The sequence below is a fragment of the Gallus gallus genome, chromosome 3 (assembly GCF_016699485.2).
Source record: "Gallus gallus isolate bGalGal1 chromosome 3, bGalGal1.mat.broiler.GRCg7b, whole genome shotgun sequence".
NCBI lineage: Eukaryota > Metazoa > Chordata > Aves > Galliformes > Phasianidae > Gallus > Gallus gallus.
The window spans coordinates 79,950,793-79,957,791 of NC_052534.1; the positions used below are offsets into that span (position 1 = coordinate 79,950,793).

The 6,999-nt window shown below is 39.1% G+C and overlaps 1 long non-coding RNA gene across 1 annotated transcript; it reads left to right on the plus strand.

Moving 5' to 3' along the window:
* The first annotated feature begins 3,016 nt into the window (after positions 1–3,016).
* Positions 3,017–5,101, plus strand: LOC112532186. The gene is made up of 3 exons (XR_003074618.2): positions 3,017–3,252; positions 3,420–3,617; positions 3,796–5,101. It is a non-coding gene; the product is annotated as an uncharacterized LOC112532186 (long non-coding RNA).
* Positions 5,102–6,999: the final 1,898 nt, after the last annotated feature.

Below are 6,999 nucleotides of genomic sequence, written 5' to 3' on the forward strand. Positions count from 1 at the left end.
CAGGAGCCACCCCTTCTGATCACTCAGGTACATTGCATGCACCTGAGCTCCCCTCAGTTGGCCCTGCCTTCCCCCCAGGTGCTCAATCAGTTTCAGGCTGTGACCCAGCATTTCTGCTGCACTGGAACAATTCCGTTATGTTTGCTATTATGTATTAAAAATAAATAAATAAATAATGACAAAAAAGGCCTCACCTTTATTATGGGAAGTTCTCAGTCTGTCCTCACAGAGGAGGTGCTCCAGCCCTCTGATCATCTTCAAGGCCCTCCTCTGGACCTGCTCCAACAACTCCATGTCCTTCTTGTGTTGAGGGATCCAGAACTGGATTCAGTATTCCATAAGGGGTATCACAAGAACAGAGTAGAGGGCAGAATCACCTCCCCTGTCTTGCTGGTCACACTTCTCTTGATGCAACCCAGGACACAGTTGGCCTTCTGGGCTGCAAGCACACATTTCCAGCTCATATCGAATCTTTTATCAACTGACACCTCTAAATCCTTTTCCTCAGGCCTGTTCTCAAGCCATTTTCTGTTCAACTTGTACCTGTGCTTGGGATCATGCCAATCCAGATGCAGGACCTTACACTTGGCCTTGTTGAACTTCATGAGGTTGGCATGGGCCCACCTTTCTCACTTCTGTCATCACAGTAAAAATCACAAGAAGAGGAGACATCCTCTTTCATCACTTAGAAGAGTACAGGTGTGAGCTATTATCAGTGAAATTTTATATATATATATATATATATAGTGATCCAAGGTTAGCTGAATGCAAAAGAACAATATTTTGTTGCCTTCTTGTATTTCTTGTGAAACTCTGCCCGAGAGTAAAGTATTACAGGAAGAAATGGTGCCATCTGAAGAATAACTTTGTCAAAGATACAATGTATTTTAAAATACAGCATTTGCTGTATTCTGCAAGTAATATTTCAAGCACTGATTTTTAGTTTCAACAATGGGACAGACATATGTAAAAGATGCAGAGACTTGAAACACGGAAATAGCACAGAAAGGGTTTCAGGATGTTTGAATATTGGTAACCATACACCTGGCCTTCTAAGTTTCTTGCTACATAAATTACTGCACATAGTTTAGAATAAAGATAGATATTACAAAGCAAAAAGCATATAGGACGTGGTGACTAATGCAACTACAAAATGAGCATTTATCCCAAAATCACAGTTACAGAACTCCATTTGTTACCAGAAAACCAGTAAATTCTCTCTCCAAACTTCACAAAAAATATTAAAACAGCTGTTTAAAATACTAAATTTCTCCAGGATGAGATCTTCAAAGGTGAAGCAGCTGTTAGATTTACCATCTACCATTGAAAGAAGAAACTCAAATTATTTGAATTAAATGATAAATTCTTAAAGCTATTGCTGATTCTTTGCTTTTGGATTTAACATTCCATTTCATACTGATGCGTATTGTGCACTGGGGGCCAGTTTAAAGTTGTGCCTGAATATCTGCAGATGAAGGATGGTAAGAGAAAAATGTACAGCTTACTTGCAGTGATTAACCAAGTTTAGCATTAATCCATAGTATGTAAATTGTAGCATTAGTTATCATCTACATTAATCATTATGTCTGAAGTTGTCTGAGCAGAAATCAATCTCTGGTATGTTGTGACATATTAGTACTCACTGTCAGCTTATTTCAGTAGAGAATTATCATGACATGTTCAATTAAATAACTAGATGGTCTTGTCTAACGTTGCTTGTTCTCTACTGGTAATATTACCTTACTAAATAAATAATGACTAAATTAGGACAAGTAAAGGCTGGATTTTTAAGAACTTTCTAATGCATTATATTTTCATAGGTAATATCCCAAGTCCCCCCTGCTGTTTGTCTTCAGTGATGATTATACTGCATTTATTATTAATTGATTTGATGACCATATGAAACTGTGCTTATGATTATATTGTTTAAGTTCATTTTTAAGGGTGTCCATGCTAGAGCTTAGATTGTGTATCTTTAAATTTCAAAATATAAACCACTTCTTACTGATCAAACTTCTGTAGGAATTGCATAAAATAATGTCTGCATGTACTTTGAGTACTTTACTATTAACATCTATTATTTGACAGCTCTGCAACATAGTGCCATGATCTTTTATTTTGTGTTTACTCCTAGCCACAAGAAGAGTCCTTCATCCCTAAGTTCACAGCACGCTCCACTCCTACTGAGACCAAGATACATGCTGTAACTTAAGCAATTAATGCACACTCCTGCCAAACTCGCTACTGCTCAGCTCTTCTGGGTGAGGGAGAAGGCTTTTTTGGAGGACTCCTGGTACCTCCCTGAGGTAGGATGGAAACTGTAGATGATTTCCAGTTGGCCCTTTAACTCATGCAGTCTGATGTATTCACTCTACCCCACAGCTGCTGTTGCTTTACATTTTATCTCTTCACTCAGGAAAGTTCTCTCTCAACAAGGCAGCTTGTTGAGGTGCACCAAACCTCCAAACACTTGTTTTCTTCTTCACAGGGGAAGGGCCTTCCTTTAGAGCTCTCTGCCTTTATCCAAAGTCTTATTCAAAGATATACAGGAAGAGAATGACCAGAGAGACCATCCTGTGTATACTTGTCCACTTATTTTGATGTTACTGATCATGATTAACATAGTAAATCATGCAAAATGTGAAATGTTTTCACAGAGCAGTGCTGAATCTAAACTTGTGTCTGCTATGGTATAAACAGCCTGGTCAGAAGAAACAAGTTTAGCATACAGAAACTTGTGTAAAATGTTCATTAGTTAAGTTTACGTCTCCATTCTAGAAAATCATGTTGCTGGGAATTAATTACTGAGGATGCTGCACATTTTAAGTTTGAGGATTTAGGCTCCTTTCCCACATTACACTGATTGGCCAAGAGGAACAGCCTGAGCTGGCAGAGAGCAGTGCCAGTAAGAAAGCTGAGAAACAGGATTCCTCGAAAACTTGAGCCAGAACACTATGCTCCAGGAAGACCTACCCTGAGGCCCTTTCATGCTCTACTACACATGACATCAGTGGGTTTCTGCCTCTGGAATTTGGGCAGTGTCTATAATGTATGGGTTGGATTGCAAGCCACCTGAGCATAGTTAGTGCTATTGAAGGGAACAATAACTAATTAGACTTACGGCAGAGATTATACTGCTTTTGTAATTGAACACATGCTTCGCTCTGCTACTGAATCAAATCTTCCTTTTTCTTTTTCTCTCAGGAACACAGGGACACTTCACTGGAAGCTGTATGGAGAGGAAAATATAAAGTGAGTATTGAATGAGAGGAATGAGAGCTGGGTTTAGTGTTCATGTATAAACAGGTTGTGTAAATTAACTGAAGGCTCTACTGTCATGATTTTATGATTTTTGGTTATCGGTATTCCACATCATAACATCATGCAGTGTACTGGGAGTTAAAGAGCAAATGCTCTAGTTCCAGGTACTTGTCCAGAAGAGAAGAACTACGTTCCTCCGGAAGACTGTTCGAGTACTGTTATCATTCCTGCTCAGGGGAACAGATATAAGGCCTGTAGGTCACCTGACCTGGGTCCTCTGCCTTCTTGTCTCGTCGTACTCGCTTTCAGATCATCTTGCTGCTGCTCCCGACTGCACACAAGGCTTCAATATTAGTGTAAGGCCTTTATCTCTCGGGCAATCCTTCTCTCAATTATATTTGATTTTTTTTAACAATTATATTGAATTATATTGTATTATAACGTGTTATTGTGCATTCTGATACTATATTTACTAAATTAGTTTGTTTCTCCTCAGATCGTTGCTGCTGTTTTTTTAATTATTCTTTTTTGTAGGGGATCCCCTGTTTCCCTCTTCTGGAGGTGCGGGTTTTGCAAAAAAATCCCTCCACCCCACTAGTCATCGAACCGGGCTGGACTAGACCGTAAACCGTTGACACTCCACTCAATCTCTTCCCTGCCCACTGAGAGCTGTCATGGGCAGAATTTATTTCACAGTAACTACATCATAATTGCTATTTGTAGTTGTACCTTTTCAAGTTATAACATAATGAAGTAATGTCTTAGAACCAGGTGTGCTATTTAATCACTCCTCTCTGTTCAGTCTTGTGAAAGTTTTCCTTGCAAAAATAGGTTGGTGAGCACAGAATTAGCATAGGAACCTGAAATGAATTTTGAGGCAGCAGTTGTTTTATTACCTATCTTTTTCTGCTGTAATATTTCATGATTTGATGCTTCAGAAAGCAAGAGTCCAGGAAATTTTGATTTAAGAGCATTCATGCTTTCAGCTAACATTCTGAAATTGCTTTAAGAAATTCATTTCAGAGGCTAATCTATAGCAGCTTGTTAATATATATAGCAAGAGGACCCCGTATGCTGTATTTGACATCAGTGGTTGATCAGGTCCGTTCGGGAGTCTGTATATAGGAAGAAAACTGGATGAAGTTCTGAGAAGTACCAATGTGATATACTAGTGCTTGCTACCCTATCTTAAATCCAGTTTTCTTTGTTTTAGGGCTTGGAAGGTTAGGAACAGTAGGTACATAATACTCAACAGTTTTAAAATGCTTTAAACAGTAGCCAAACTGAGTTTGCTTTCTGCTCTGATTTTTTTTTAATGTACAAAACCTTACTTTTCTGTTACCTTCAGTGAAGTGGGAACATCTTACTTCAGTCCTTTAAAGAAGGGCTATTATCTATAAATGAAGGGAGCATTTGTCACATCTAAATCACAAATTGCTATCCCAGGACATCCTAAGCTCCCTCCCTGTCAATGACGTCTATATCACAAAGCACAGTCCTCTCAGAGATTTCCTCATCAGTTATGTATTTGTGATTTTATTTCACTGTAGGAAGAATAGAAAATGTCTGGGTGATTCTTGGCACTACAAAAAGGGAGGAAATTTTCAGCTTTCAGAAAAAGCAGAGAAATTAACAAGAGGGGATATTTCAACACCACAAATGGTGCACTGTACTGTAAAAAACACGAAGAAGAAAGCAGGAGAAGAATGTTGTGTTTTCATTGTGTCTCCTCATCTGGCAGGCTTTCTGTTCAACTAGAAATGATCTGACATTATCAGCTTGATAAACAACAGGGAGCATACAGTGGCATTAGAACTGCTCATGCTGCACAGTCACCACAGGTAAAATTTGGAATCATAGGATCATAGAATTTCTTGGGCTGAAAGGGGCATCCCAATTCCAACCCCTATGCTGTAGGCAGGGATGCCCCCCGAGAACCCAGGGTGCCCATGGCCTCCTCCAACCTGGCCTTGAACGCCTCCAAGGATGGTGCATCTGCATATCTCTGAACAGCCATGCCAGAGACTCACCTCCCTCTAAGTAAAAAATTACTGCTAATTTCTAATCTAAATCTTCACACTTTTTGTTTAAAACCATTCCTCCTTGTCCTATCACTATCTGCCCATGCAAAAATTCATCCATCTGCCTGTTTATAAGCTCCCTAGACCCACTCCCACAGCTCACATCTTCCCTGTGCTGGGGCCCCCAGGTCTGGATGTCATACTCCAGATGGGGTCTCACAAGGGTAGACTAAAAGGGAACAATCTCCTCCCTTGCCCTCATGGCAACACCTCTCTCAATACAACCTGTGGTACTGTTGGCCTTTCAGGCTACAGTGAAGGTGGATCCCTGGTAATTTCACTCTTTTTCTTATCTTCATCCACAGAATATCAGAATAAGGGAAGAGGGGCAAAGAATTTCTCCACAGCCACAGTAATTTATTCTAATTGTCTATCCTTGGAAGGATCAATATCTACACAGGGCCCAGATGCCTCTTTCTAAGAATGAAATTGCCCTAAGGGGCTAGAGTAAAGGTGCAACAACACCACAGTGTGTTTATTATTCTTTTAGCTTCTATTTCTTTAAAAGACAGACCTCCTTTTTTCTTGAGTGTTTTTGTTTGGTTGGTTGTCGGTTGGTTGGTTTGGGTTTTTTGTTTTGTTTTGTTTTTAAGCGTTATTGTACTATTTCTAGGATCTGAACATTCTGTTACATTATGAAATATGTATGAGAAGAGAATGAAGATTAGAAATTTAAGTATATATATTGAGAATATATGACTGTAACATCATCAAAACCATGCTAATTCACATAACCTCATTCTCAGGAATGTAATTTCAGTCTAACTGCTGCCATCCCTAACAATCTTGTTGCTTCTCTTCAGTCCTTGCTTTCTGAAAAGGATAATAACAAATCTATTGCAGTCATATTGAGCTCTGCTTGAATAAAAATCATATTTTATTTCCTGTCCATTAATAACTCTTGCAGTGCAATAAAACAAATATCTGCTAATGTAGAACAATGCATGCAAAGCAGTAAACTTCTTCCTACTTATTAAAGAAGCATTAATTGTTCCTACATGGATGCAGGAAAAAAAAAAGAGGAAGAAACCAGAGGAACAGATTTCAGGTTGTAAAATGCAGAGCACATTGGAGAGAGTGATGTTTTGGGCAGAGAATCCACAGATTCTGTAGGAATCTTGTCAACAGCTCTCTCATGGAGGCAGCCAAGTGAGCATGGAGAAGCTGTGCTCCAGAAGGACAAGGAGTAAGAATGCATCAGCATTTCAGATTGGATATTAGAAAGAAATTCTTCTCAGAAAGAGTGGTTAGGCGTTGGAACAAGCTGCGCAGGGAGATAGTGGATTCACCATCCCTGGAGCTGTTTAAGGAAAGAGTGAATGTAGTACTTAGGGACGTGGTTTAGAAGTCAATACTGGTGAGTAGCTGGACAGTTGGACTGGATGACCTTAGAGGTCTTTTCCAACCTTAATGATTCTATGATTCTATTTTCAACAATGTTGCAGCATGCAGCTAAAGAAACTTATCCTTAGATAAAGTGAGTAAGCATGATACAAAGGCTAAAACTGAATTCAAGTTTTCAGCTTTTAAAGTTATGTGAAAAGTATCCAAACATATGTATGAAGACATTTGCCATATTTGTATAAATTCTTTCGTTCAGCTAAACCTAAAGACTCACCCTCTTTTCTATGCCATGTGAGAAATTGACTGTGGAAAA